Source organism: Bombus flavifrons, chromosome 15 (assembly GCF_040668555.2).
Source record: "Bombus flavifrons isolate JBK064 chromosome 15, iyBomFlav1_principal, whole genome shotgun sequence".
Lineage (NCBI taxonomy): Eukaryota > Metazoa > Arthropoda > Insecta > Hymenoptera > Apidae > Bombus > Bombus flavifrons.
Window position 1 is genome coordinate 973,185 of NC_138456.1, and position 13,782 is coordinate 986,966.

Below are 13,782 nucleotides of genomic sequence, written 5' to 3' on the forward strand. Positions count from 1 at the left end.
ATAAAGGGTAAATAAATTGCGTTCAATCTCTGAGTGTTATAAGCCGAATATAGTTCTAAACCATTCTAGTACTAATCTTTTTTTGTATTTAGATTATTATTACGTTAAAGTACTGTAAAAATGCGATATACAGCCATCAATTTGTATTTTTACATTGTATTCTTGTAATGATTCATTTACAATTCGTTTATATTTATTCTGTTGTTACATATGTGTAACTATTTGATGACAAATCTGTTTTCGAAATAAAGAAATACAAAACAACGATATGAGTTTTTTAACACATAAATTAGCAATTTCAAAATTTTCAATTATATTTGGAAAATAGGAATCAAATACGGTTAATAATAATAAAAATTATGAAGATTATTAACAATATGATATATCTTTAGTCATTTAGTCATGTTTAGTTCTACAATATTGATTGTGTGGAAACAATATATTTTTACAGATATCTTTATTATTTTTCCGCATTGTTCGTGCGGCGTCGAAAATGGAAATAGCGTTATATAGTTTTATTTAGGATTAGGATAATAGATTATATTCCTATTTAGCAGAGATCCAAAATAAGAGTTGTTTTAAACATTTTTTGGGAACAAGTCATGGAGTAAAAATTAATTTTTATTTAAATGAGCCAGTTGTAAATAAATTTCAAAGAAATTTCTCAAAAAATGAAATCACTGAAAAATATTAATTTGCAATTATTCTGATTACGAATAACCATTATGAATGATTAAAATTTTTTTTGGGTATCAATAATCATTAGCAATATTGGAAATGTTATTTTGGTTACCAGTAACCAGTATAAATGACCGATATTTTTTTTGTTACCAGTAACCATTATCGGTGAACTGAATTTTATTTTGGTTACCAATAAGCAATATCGACGGCGAAAAATTTTTTTGGTTACCGTTTGTCAATATCAACGACAGAAATTTTTTCTAATTGCATTTGGTTATTGTCAATTGTTTGTAATATTAATAATAATTAATATTCATAATACAATAATAATACTAGCGTTAATTGTACTACAATATTTTTTATCCTATTCTTTGGTTCATATATATGTTCATACATATATTATTTATTACTGAATAAAATACATAAGTTTCATAATTAATTGTTTTATATTGTCGATGAATATATACCAATTATCAGTAATGATAATAACAATTAATAATAGTCGAATGTAACCAGGACAAATTTTTGACGTGGATAATGATTATCGATAACCAAAATAAAATTCGAGTCATCGATAATCATCACTAGTAACGAAAGAAAATTCTGGTCATTTATTATGGTTATTCGTAACCAAAATTTTGTAATTGAAGATATTGACTCTTATACTATAATTTGTAAAATTTGCTTTATAACAGTTATGATATCTGCTATTTAGTAGAATAAACGATAATTTACAGAAATATATATATATTTAGTGCAAAAATAATTTTCATTCTGCGAAATTAACAGTCTCCTTTTTTTCCTCTTTGTCCTTCTCCTTGAAGTTTACTTCAAGTCAACATCTTTTACTTCAAAAGTAACAACAAACTTTCTATTATGTATGTACCTTCCCTCGTGAAATGTTTGTCGAAGAAACGTGCAAATATGTAAAATCAACTCTTCTACCACAAATTTTCCGTTAACCAGATTTTCCTAGTTCCTTCCTTCTTCTCTTGAATTCAATCTCTGATTCGATCAATACTCTAAGAAAATTTCAATTATTTTAACGAAAGTGACAGGGTTAATAGTACATATGTTAAAGTTCTAAAATTTTGTTCCATTTGCGACATTCGATTTCAACGATAAATTGTACTACCTTGACACCTGCAAGAAAAATGAATCAGAATCTTCCTACAGAATCGAATGTAATTAGTAAAAATTTTATACTATTATTTTTATATCAAATCTTAATTCTGTCATTTTTATCTTCATAAGCTTTATTATTTTATTTCTTTTTAATATCAGTAAAATTTTACAAATCACAGTGCACAATTAATAATGCTAATAAATTATCTTCAATAATAATAATATAATGAAACAAGTAAAGTTTGTGCAAAAATAGCCTGTAACCCAGAATTTGTCACTTGCCAATTTAGTAGTACTATTAGAAAATTATTGTACAAAATAACATACAAAAGATATTTTTCTAGATAAATCTAAGTATCGTCATTTATGGACCACATTTTACTCCGGGAAAAGCTTGATCATTTAGATTTATACGTGATGAATGCTACACAGGCTTAGGGTAGTCGTTTACGATCCTTTTACACTCTCTTGGAGACAGGTGGATCGATAACCCCAAAACCTGTGACCCAAAGAATCACCTACTACGGGCACGAACTTCTACAAACATCTACAAACTTATCTTATCTACGGTGAAAATAGAGAAGTGTGAAATTTCCAAGAGGAAGAATAGTCGACCTTAAATACGTCTGTACAATTACATAAATACCATAATTTATACAAGAAATTATATATTACGTAAAGTATGATATAATTATCGCGATCATATTGATAAGATATGGAAATTTAGAATTGTATATAGAAGGTATCAGGTATTCAGACGTACACTTCACAAAGATCACATAATTATTTAAACAACTGACTATTCATTATGTTAATAATCTCCAATATTCAGTGGGAGTATCACTAACACCAATTGCATATATGTTTAACACATCTACATATTCTTGCTGTATACTAATACTTTTTGTACTAAATATCTCGCAATTTTATACTCATTTTCAGGTTGGTTTCGAGTTTTGTCCAATATAATTAGGATGGTTGCGTTTCATATTAGTGAAATTTCAAAAACTTTTCTATAACACATATAACATGAGCATGAAAGTTTTGTATGGAAAGCGTGCAAACACTTTCGTGAGTCACTGTAAATCTCCGATATTTTTATATAGTCATAAGGAAACAGAAAAACTTTTGCTGGGTATTGTCATATGTTTATCCTTTGATAACACGGATGAACAAGTTTGATAAATTTTATACATATATAAAAAATATAACCGAAATACTTCCATACAGTTTTTCATGAATATGCATTAGCCTACAAGAATTGTATTTTTTGATATCATAAATCGATACGAGATAAGTTCATAGAACGTATGAGAATACGCAGAAAACTTTATTGCGAAGAAAAAGAATTTATAGGTCGATAAAATTATATTTCCCTTTATAAATATGATTTTTATTTTTTTTAAGAAAAATAAAATGACAAAGGATTATAATGTTAGAGAATTTCTATCCTTCCTATCGTAAAGTATTTTCACGCTTTTATGTTTGTATCTCTGTAAATTTAATCGTTATTATTTCCGATTTTATTTTTACTTATTTTTACCGAATCTTCCTAAATTATTTAATTTTGTTACCTTTATACTCTCTTTAAAAATGTTAGAAAGATACGTATTATAATTATTATAAATTTATTTTAATAAAATCAGTTCTTATAAACAAAACTGTAAAGGTAAAAAATATAAAAGATAGAATATATTAAAAGTATAAAGGAAAACGTAAGAAGCATTTACTTGAGATGAAGAAATGATATTCGACGACATTAACTACATTAATAACAACGAAGCGCCGAAATGTAATATTCACTATACTTCCTTGGTTTCTTAATTGATATGTGATCAATAAAACAGTGAACGAAAATTATCTCCAAGATCAAATGATCTCTTTTCGAATTATTTCATTATTTATCTATCAAATGAAATAATTTGTTATTTTGTGTCTGAATAAATATTTGTTAAAATAACGTCTCAAGTGGTTTTTAATTCTATTATATAAGCATTACTTTCTGTATAATGTCTCCCGTATATAGATAAGTTCTGACATTATTTAATGACAATTGAAATTAAAATAAATCTGATTAACTGTTGGGTTGTGAAATAATTCGACTAAATTATGTCTTAAGCGCGTGCAAATTCTACAATTAAATTCTAAAATTAATTCGAAATCTAAATTTCGAATTAATATTAAAATTCAAATTATTTGTCATTTTAATTTAAAGAATTAATTTAAAGGATTAACATTAGCGAACTAGCAAACAATAGAAAACAATAGAAGTGATTTGTACCAATATCTAGGCATGCCATTCACAACAACAAGAACGCTTAAAACGGCAACAGTGTTTCAAAGGCGAAAAACGAAATAGGAACGGTATGGAGAACGTTAACAGCAGAAAAAGTATGCAACTGGATAGCAATAACATAGGCGATTTTACTATATGCAGCAGGATAATGGGGGCTTGGATTTACAAAAGAATTAGAGAAAATACAGCAGTTGTTCTGCAAAATGCTACTAATGGTATCACTAATATATGATAAGACTATAAATAAATTTTATTTTATTATTTAAGGACAAATGGGGTACATTTCCATTAATATACAACTTAAAATCAAAATAGAGCACAGAGAAAACATATAGTTAGAGCGGGCATGTAACAGTCCTTATAAAATACTGTGAAGTGAATTTCTAAAACTATCGGTGCTAATGCCGAGAAAATCAAGACCAGCGCAGTAAGAGTTCATTGTATTGCATATGCAATTTACTAGGCCAAATTCACTAGGAAGCATCCATAGTGGTGTGGGACTTTGTCAACTTAAATGATTTTGTTGTAAAGAAAAGAAAAGATGTTTTGTTTTAAAGAAAAGGCAAGTCAGCCTCGATTTTCTTTGATTCAAGCGAGCTATTTGTATTTAATTTGGTTAGGAGACCAGATTACCAGATAGAATTACCACATAGAAAATTGAAATTTTGAAAATTATGCGATTTTGTGGCACACCAAAATTGGTAATTCAAGAGTTTTATTAAATTCAAAAAAATTATGCATTTAAAACTTAAAGAAATTTTTGACATTGGTAAGCCGCTTGACAGCAAGCAATAGCGGAAGTCAGAGTTTCGAGAACAGCGACACTTCCCTGGAGATTCGATACGAGGATCTCTGCTCGTGATTCTTCTCCGATGCTTGTACGAAGAAATTTCGCTGTTAGTGATTCTATTCGGTTCGTTCGGCGAATATCGAGTTGGTCGACGTGGCGATTTTCAACGATTTTTAAAAGAAAGTTTTCGAGTTTTCGCAGAAATGAATTTTTATAGATAAACTTTGAGGTAGATGATACGTTTAAGGAATTTTAATCGAAAGAAATAATATTTAGAAATTTTAGATAATAAAGAGTAGAATAAGATAATAAATAAGGGGCTCGGAGAAAAAGCGTAAAATTTCCATCTTGTGCGAGTCATAAATAAAGTTCAATTTTGATAGAAAATACCTATAAGTTTCCAAGCAACGAAATTTTCACATAAATAAGTTTTAAATCTAAATCCTATATATCTCGTTTTCTCTTCTTATTTCGGTTCTAGGAAAAGCACACTTATCTTATTTTTACTCCAAGTTCTTCAATTATATATATACAGGGTGGTTGGTAACTGATGGTACAAGCGGAAAGGGGGTGATTCTACGCGAAAAAAGAAGTCGAAAATATAGAGTAAAATTGGTTTCATTGTTTTAGTGGTATTCATAAAGGTATGAATTTACATAAACATGTGTAATTTAATACTACAAAGATCAGCAGCAAACGCATGTTAATGTATGAATATAAGAATCCACTAAAAATCTCAAGATTGCATTTTGCAATTTTCTTTCAAGAGTTGTTCAACAAACTTCTGTACCTTCGCAACGAATCTTTTTCACGATTATTAATTTCTGCAAATAAATCCTTCGCCATATAGACAGCCGAATAATGAAAATAAAATTTCATTCTGTAATCCCTTCTAACAACGATGACGCACGTGCCATGCGAATGCAGACCATCCACGAACATGGTGAAACGTGCAACCACACGAATAATGAAAATATAAATAGCTAATGAGCAGTTAAAAGAAGCGAAAGACCATCAAGGGCGAGCTAATGAGTATTCTGTGGCTGTTGGCTATTAATGTATAAATCGTTACAAGCCCTGTTAAACGAGCTTTCTCGAAAGTGTCAAGACGTCGTGCAAGCTTGCACGCTTGCACGCTATTGAACTTTCACTCGATCAAGTAAAACAAGCTTTCTCCACCTTTTTTCTTTCATTATTCTGTATACAGTGCACAATTGGACAGATGCTCGTTTCATTGATATCTTGCATGATTTTGCGTGGTTAAGCAGATCGAGTAAAAGAATATATCTTTTTTCTCTAAAATATCTTTTCTATGAAATACTTATAATGTACTTTCTAAAAGATACTTAATTTTTATTTAAAAATTACTGAATTTTTTTCTATGCATAATTTCGTTATATCTTTATTTCATATTTATATTTAATTCATATGTTGGGTTTACATTGGAATTAGGGTTAGGGGCGTGAAACGAATCTTCGTTTGGATTACACATTGTCGATATGCAGTAGAGAAGACATTGACTAGCGTAAATACGGTTATTATAGGATTGGACAAGTAACCGTGGTAATTAGATACTCGAGAAACTAATGACAATGATCCTAGGTTCCATAACGAATCCGCGGTCAACGGGATGATGGATGGACATGTTCACAAAATCTAAGTCGGACTCTTTGTTAAAACATGGAATATCCACCGAGCGTACAGACGCTAAGTAAGTCGCTAATACGATCTCGCGAGAGAATGACTTTTCGTCGCGATGATGCTGCAGAGGAAAACTATGATGGGGTGTGTCTAAGGACACGAGATCATCGGATTCGTCGAGGATAGTCTTCGTTCAGAAAGTAAGGGATATTGACGTCGCTGCTAATTGGTCAATCTCCATATCGGTGGTTAGAAAAAGATGCTAGCCGCCCTCGAGGGCAAGTTGCTAGTGGGAGACGCCGTTCGTTGAAAAATAGGTCTCCCCTGTCTTCTCGTAGTTGGGACAAAGACTGTTTGTTTGAAGGACTTTAGTTAGCTAAATCTTAAGATTTATAACGGGCCCTCAGGCTAGCTGAACATGTACTGCGGAGACGCATCGACATCTGGCAATCATCTTACTCGAAGAATAGGGTCTGCGTGTGACGAGCCACGGGACAGAGACCCTTGGAATGTTTACTGTCGCGTGTCGCCAGAAATATTTCTTTTAAGGAGAGCTATAGAATTACTCCATACCTTTGTTAGACAAAGCGTTTATCCCGTGACTGCGGCTACGTTCGGCGACTGGCTGTCGCCTCGAGCCTAAACACATTATCACAAATCTCGAACAAATACAATCGGATCGAAAAACGACAATTGTTTAATTACGCCTATGATAGAATCTAGATTACGGTGTTAAGGGATTTTCCCGAAGTTTCAAAGGGAAGGCTCCGATGTCCTTTCATCTCCGACACATATATAATTTATATTTAGTTATTTATTAAATATTATTATTTATAAATGTTTGTAGAAGTCCAAGCTATCTACGACGATAACGGATTGGATAAATCTACTATTTAAAGTAAATGGCACTACGTTCTAGGACAATTTCTTTTTTTTTTTTTATTTTATTTATTAAAATTTACAATCAATTCTCGCATTGAGAATTTTCAGTATTTTTTTTGGCGTGGCGCAGTGACATGGCTAATTATTTATAATAGTTAATACTTATTATAGATAAGTATAATTTATAAGTAATTGTTATAAGTAGGTAAATATTTCTTAATAGATAAGTAAATATTATTTTGTATAAATATCTAATTAAATCTAGTGTTTAGGTCTAGCGGGTAGTGTCTCTTCAGCCTGCGGATCTGGTCCGTCGTATCAAGTAGTTCCGTGATTAGGGGGTTTCGGTGTTTGTTGACTCTTTTGCTATATCTGTCGCTATATTTTGCTATTTCCTCTTTGACTGTGGGTATCTTGAGGTCGCGATGTATTGTTTCGTTGGTAACATACCAAGGTGCATCTATTAGGGATCTTAGCGTTTTCGATTGGAAGCGTTGAAGTATTTCAATGTTAGAGTTACTTGCTGTTCCCCATAGTTGGATTCCGTAGGTCCAGACAGGTTTTATTACGGTCTTGTAGAGGGTAATTTTATTCTGTATGTTTAGTTTGGAGTGTCTGCCCGTGAGCCAATAGAATTTTTTTAGTTTGTTCTTCAGTTGCTTCGTTTTGTCTGTGATGTGGTTTCGTCATGTTAGTCTCCTGTCCAGGGTCATGCCCAGGCATCTGACTGAGTTCTTACTAGGAATTGTTGTATTGTTGATGGTGACCTGGGGGCAGGTTTATTTTCGGAGCGTGAAGGTTACATGTGAGGATTTTTTTTCATTAATTTGGAAACCCCATTTATGAAACCACTTTTCCATTGAGTCGAGACATCGCTGGAGATTGGATGAGGCAATTACCGGGTCTGCGTGAGAAGTTAATATCGCTGTGTCGTCAGCAAATGTTGCTATTGTTATCTCAGTTGATATAGGTAAATCGGTCGTGTAGATGGAGAACAGCAGGGGTCCAAGGACACTACCTTGGGGTATGCCAGATTCTATTGGGAATGTTGAGGAAGTGGCGTCTAAGCATTTGACCATGAATTGTCTATTGGTTAGGTAGGACTTTAGGATGGAGTAGTAGGTGTGTGGTAGGATTTTTTTGAGTTTGTATAGCAGCCCTTCATGCCATACTTTGTCGAATGCCTGTTGAATGTCTAGGAATACCGCTGAGCAATATTTTTTCTTTTCAAGGGTTTGGCTTATCATATGGGTTATTCGATGGATTTGCTCTACTGTTGAATGTTGTTTCCGAAAGCCGAATTGATGATCTGAGAGTGTTTTCAGATCCTCTAGGAGTGGAAGGAGTCGATTCGCTAGCATCTTCTCAAATAGTTTAGATAGGGTCGGTAAGAGACTGATTGGGCGATAGGAGCTAGTTTCATATATCGGTTTTCCGGATTTAGGGATGAGGGTAATCATTGAGATTTTCCAGGCCTTAGGAAAGTATTCTAGGCGAAGAATAGCGTTAAAAATCGAGGTGATGAGTGCAATCCCTTTAATGGGGAGTTCCTTGATTGCTTTATTGCCTATTAGGTCGTGCCCTGCTGCTTTCTTGGGATTTAGGCGACTGATTGATTCTATAATCTCTGCAGAAGTGAAGGGTTCAATAGGAGGAGACATTTGGAAGGGAGAGTGTAGGTATTCAGTTATGTCCGCGGCAGCTTTTGAGGAATAGGATTTAAATACTTTAGACAAGTATTTGGCAAACAGGTTAGCTTTTTCTATAGGGCTACGCGCCCATCCACCTTGCGGACGACAGATTGGAGGGATGAGTTTCCAGGAGGCCTTCCATAGTGAGTAGTTGGAGTCAGCTGTGGGGGACAGATTGGCGAGATACTTCTGAAAACAGTCGTTTTTATAATTTTTTATGATTTTGGTTAACTTTCTAGTTGCGTTGTTTAGTTTGCGTTTGTCATCCGGTGTTCTATGGGTCTGCCATACTCTTCTTAGTCTACGTTTTTCTGCTATTTTTTTTAATATGTAATGGGGATATTCACGTTTGCTGATAGACGTCTTAGTAGGTGTGGAGGAGCGGATAGCGTTTATTATGCTCATGTTTAAGTATACCGTGGCTGCTTCGACTTCTTCATTAGTTTTTAGTGAAGTTAAGACTGAAGTTGAGTGATTAAAGACTTCTCTAAAGAGCTGCCAGTTGGTGAGTTGGTTATGAATAAAGCCATTATGTGTATTCTCGATAATTGTTGAACTGACTGTTGCTATCACGGGGGAATGATCAGAAGAGAGATCAGCCGAGGAGTTGATTTGGACATATCTTGGCGAGATATCTTTACTTATGAAGAAGTCAAATAAGTTAGGTATTTTGTTAGTATCAGTGGGCCAGTGTGTGGGTTCGTATGTGGTGAGGTAGTTGAGATTGTTGGTTATTATGCTGTTTAAGAGATTTTTGCCTCTTACTGTGACCAGTCTGCTGCCCCATTGGATATGTTTGGCGTTATAGTCTCCTCCAGCTATGAATCTATTGCCCAGGGTGCCAAGGAAGTTATCAAAGTCTTCTTTAGCAATGGAGTGTCTGGGAGGGCAGTATACTGCTGAAGTGGTGATTGTTCCCTGGCAGTCTTCTATTGCTACGTTTGTTGCTTGGAGGAAGTCTTCCTGACATGATGCAAGTTCGTAGTGTTTAATGCTGGATTTGATTATGTTTCCGGTGCCGCCGTGGGCCTTTCCACTGGGATGTTGGGTATGGTAGAAATTATAAAAATATATTTTTAGGTAGTTTTTGTCGGTGAAGTTGGTTTCAGATACGAGCATTATGTCGATTTGCTGCTGTTTAAGGAAGAGTTCTAGCTCAAATTTGTGTTGAGCTAGACCGTTGGCATTCCAGAGAGCTATGCGTCTTGTTTTTATTTTGCGTCGGGGCGTATTAGTTTATCCATGATGAGTGTTAATAGTGATAGCAAATTATTTATTTGTTCAGATTGTTTTTCTATTAGCTTTTCAAGTCTAGAGACGTTGTCTGTGTTTTGTGAATTGGGGACACTATTTTGAGAATTTTCCCTGTGGCTATTCGGGTTATTTTGGATTCCTTGTACTGCTTGGGCATAGGAGGTTGAAGTAGTGGTGAATTTAGGAGGACTGGGTATTTGGTTGATTATCTCTTTTGCTCTGAGTTTTGGGTACTTATTTGTGTACAGGGTTTTGTAGGCTGGGCAGCCTTTGTAGTTAGCAGGATGGTCACCTTGACAGTGGATGCACTTCGCTGGGGTTTTCGGTGATTTAGCGCACTGGTCAGTGGGGTGTGTACCTGCACATTTAACACAGCGGAAGGTATGGTTGCAGTATTTCTGCGTGTGGCCGTACCTTTGGCACCTTTTACACTGCAGTATCTCTTTTTTAACAAGCGGTGGTTCGAATTTTACTATAGAATTCATTAACCGACTGATTTTGTATATTTCCTTGTTATTCGACTTTTGTTTTAAGTCGATAAAGAATAGGGATACGGGTCTTTCGAGACTCTATGCCTTATGTTACTGACGTTGATAACTTCGTGGCCGTGTTTTAATAGTTCGAATTTGAGTTCATCCACGTCCGCTGAGCGGTGGATGTTGCGTAGAACCACTCGGAAAGGTCTTTCTTGTTTGAGCTGATAAGTATGAAAGTTGGCGTTCATGGTCTTGAGCAGTTTGGTGAGCCTTCTGTATGCGTCAGGATTTGTCGGCAGGATTTTCACTTGATTATTTTTAATTTTAAGGTTGTAGTCCTCTTTGGAGATATCTCTCTCTATGGACTTAATCATCGTTTGTATGTCGATGACATCATCAACAAATAGTGGTGGGGGAGGGAAATTTCTTTGGGTGTGTTGGTTTGTTGGCAGATCAGCGATTTTCATGGAGTCGTTTGCGGTTTCCAATATGGCGTATCTGTTGTAGGTGTTGATTTATGGCTGTTCAAACTGGGTGGCGTTTGTGTTTGTTTTTGGTGCTTCTAATTTCCTTTTCTTTGAATTTTTAGCGCCATCATCGAGCTAGTTAATTCAAATTGAATAACTAGTCGAGAGGCTATGGGGCTAGTATTCGGGTAGAGGTTCGAAGTGTGGGATTTTTCCTCTAAAGGATAGGAAACACTTGGCTGTGTTCACTTTCGACGAATGGGCGACACATGTTGTTTTACGAACTTCTCAGAGCACTAGACACACGTCTGCACGCTTCGGCACTCAACAGCGAACTGAGGACAATTTCTGTTATGATATAGTTAGATGAATTTGTGGACAAAGATATTTTGTAAAAGAATTTGTGACACTTATCCAACTTGATGATCTTCAGAAGTTTTGAGAAATTCCTATATGAATTTTTCATAGTCGGATTGATAATTTATTAAGAACTTGTTAACAAATAAGTTATTCCAAATATGAAAAGTTGCTTCGTCTATAAAAAAATATTTTATTATTTGAATTTTTAGTATGCTACTGGAACATATTTTTTATAATATTCGTCTCTTTTCTAATGTTTAATATAAATATGTGAAATATTTTCAATTATATTACCGGGACACTTACACCATCAAATAGCTAATCTTTTATAACATAATTCCACGATATCTTGTGTGGGAGACAACTGCCACTTTTTACCACGTTAATTAGGTACATTTCGACGGATTTTCTTTCTAGTCGATATCAGAGCGTTACGAGCTTTACCATTTAACACCATTTCCGTTACGTTAATCAATTTAACCCTCTTATCGTTCGTGTCTTACCCGAGCACTCACGCTCTTCATAAGTGGTTCATTTACTTCAATCGTCGAAGTGGGTGATTATAGTTGATGGTACCTGATCTTAAGAGCTGTATTAAACCATTAACACTTCCTGTTGACGGTTAGATTCTGATAATTTTGACGATTATTTCAATCCGTATCTTTTAATTGATGCTATCAATTTTTATTAATAAGGAATAGAATATAGAAAGTCTATAAAATAATTATCTTAGAAAAATAATATCACCTTTTATTTTAAAGGTAATTTTATTGGTCTTAATTATACAATTTGTACTATTTAAAAGTATTTACGGCTTGTAAATATGAAACCGGAATTTTTGTATAGAAAGTACACATTTATTGTATGAAAATGATTAAAAATATTTTATTCGAAATATTGCCCATCGCTAGCTATACATTTTTCCCACCTGTCTGGCAATTGGTGGATGCCACGTTAAAAAAAACTGCCGCTCTTTTGAGGCAAACCAGCCATCGAGCCATTTTGGTACATTTTCGTAAGAAGTGAAGTGCTGGTCAGAAAGTGCGTGTCCCATCGATGCAAATAAATAGTAATTGGACGGAGCCAAGTCTGGTGAGTAAGCCGCGTGCGAAAGTATTTCCCAACTGAACGCTTCGATCGTTTCCTTGACCGGTTTTGCTGTATGCGATGATGCATTATCACGAAGCAAAATTACTTTGTGTTGCCGTTTTTGATATTCTGCTCGTTTTTCACGCAAAGTTTGATTCAAATCGATCATTTGTTGTCGGTAGCGCTCAGTATTAACGGTTTCGCCAGGTTTTAACAGCTCGGTGGTCTTTTTCGGTGGTCTTCCACGTTCTTCGTTCCTCACGTCAAAATTGCCACTTCTGAATTTTTTAAACCACTCAAAGCACTGTGATTTACCAAGAGTATGCTCACCGTAAGCTTCGAAAAGCATTCGATGCGATTCTGCAGCAGTTTTCTTCAAATGGTAACAGAAAATCAATGCTGTCCGCAAATCGTAGTTTCCAGGCACAAAATTTGACATGTTCAACGCTATTACAAACTATGCTGTTGTATGAAACTTGTATTGTTCTGAGTCGAAGATGTTTGTGAGATGTAAACAAAGACTTTTGGCATCAATGACGTAGTTTAGTGATAACTACATTATCAGCTAGGGCCGTCTATAGGCAAATTTCGGTTTCATACTTACAGAACTTAGTACTTAGTACTTAATAGACAGTACTTAGGTATTTAAATTCGCAAGTACTTCTCTGACTTATATTAGTAATTATATATTATATTACAACGTTCGTATTACATGGATTTAATTTTACAATCCCATATATTATACTTACACTATTCCTCGGAAATTTCGGATCAATTACTCGATATAAAAGTAACTTGGATTTTCTAATGGAAAAGTATGAATAGAGATTAGAACTTTAACACTTTCTTAGTTAATTAGAGTGCATACTGTTAGTTTATGTTTGTTTAAAATGTTTCAAGGATTTGGTTTTTGACAGAGTACCGTTAATTCTTTACCTTTATGTTCCTATACAGTTAAGAATGACCAATAGTATGACGAGTTAATCGTTTAATAAGGTGAAATATTATGATGCAGTGCATTAAAAAAATG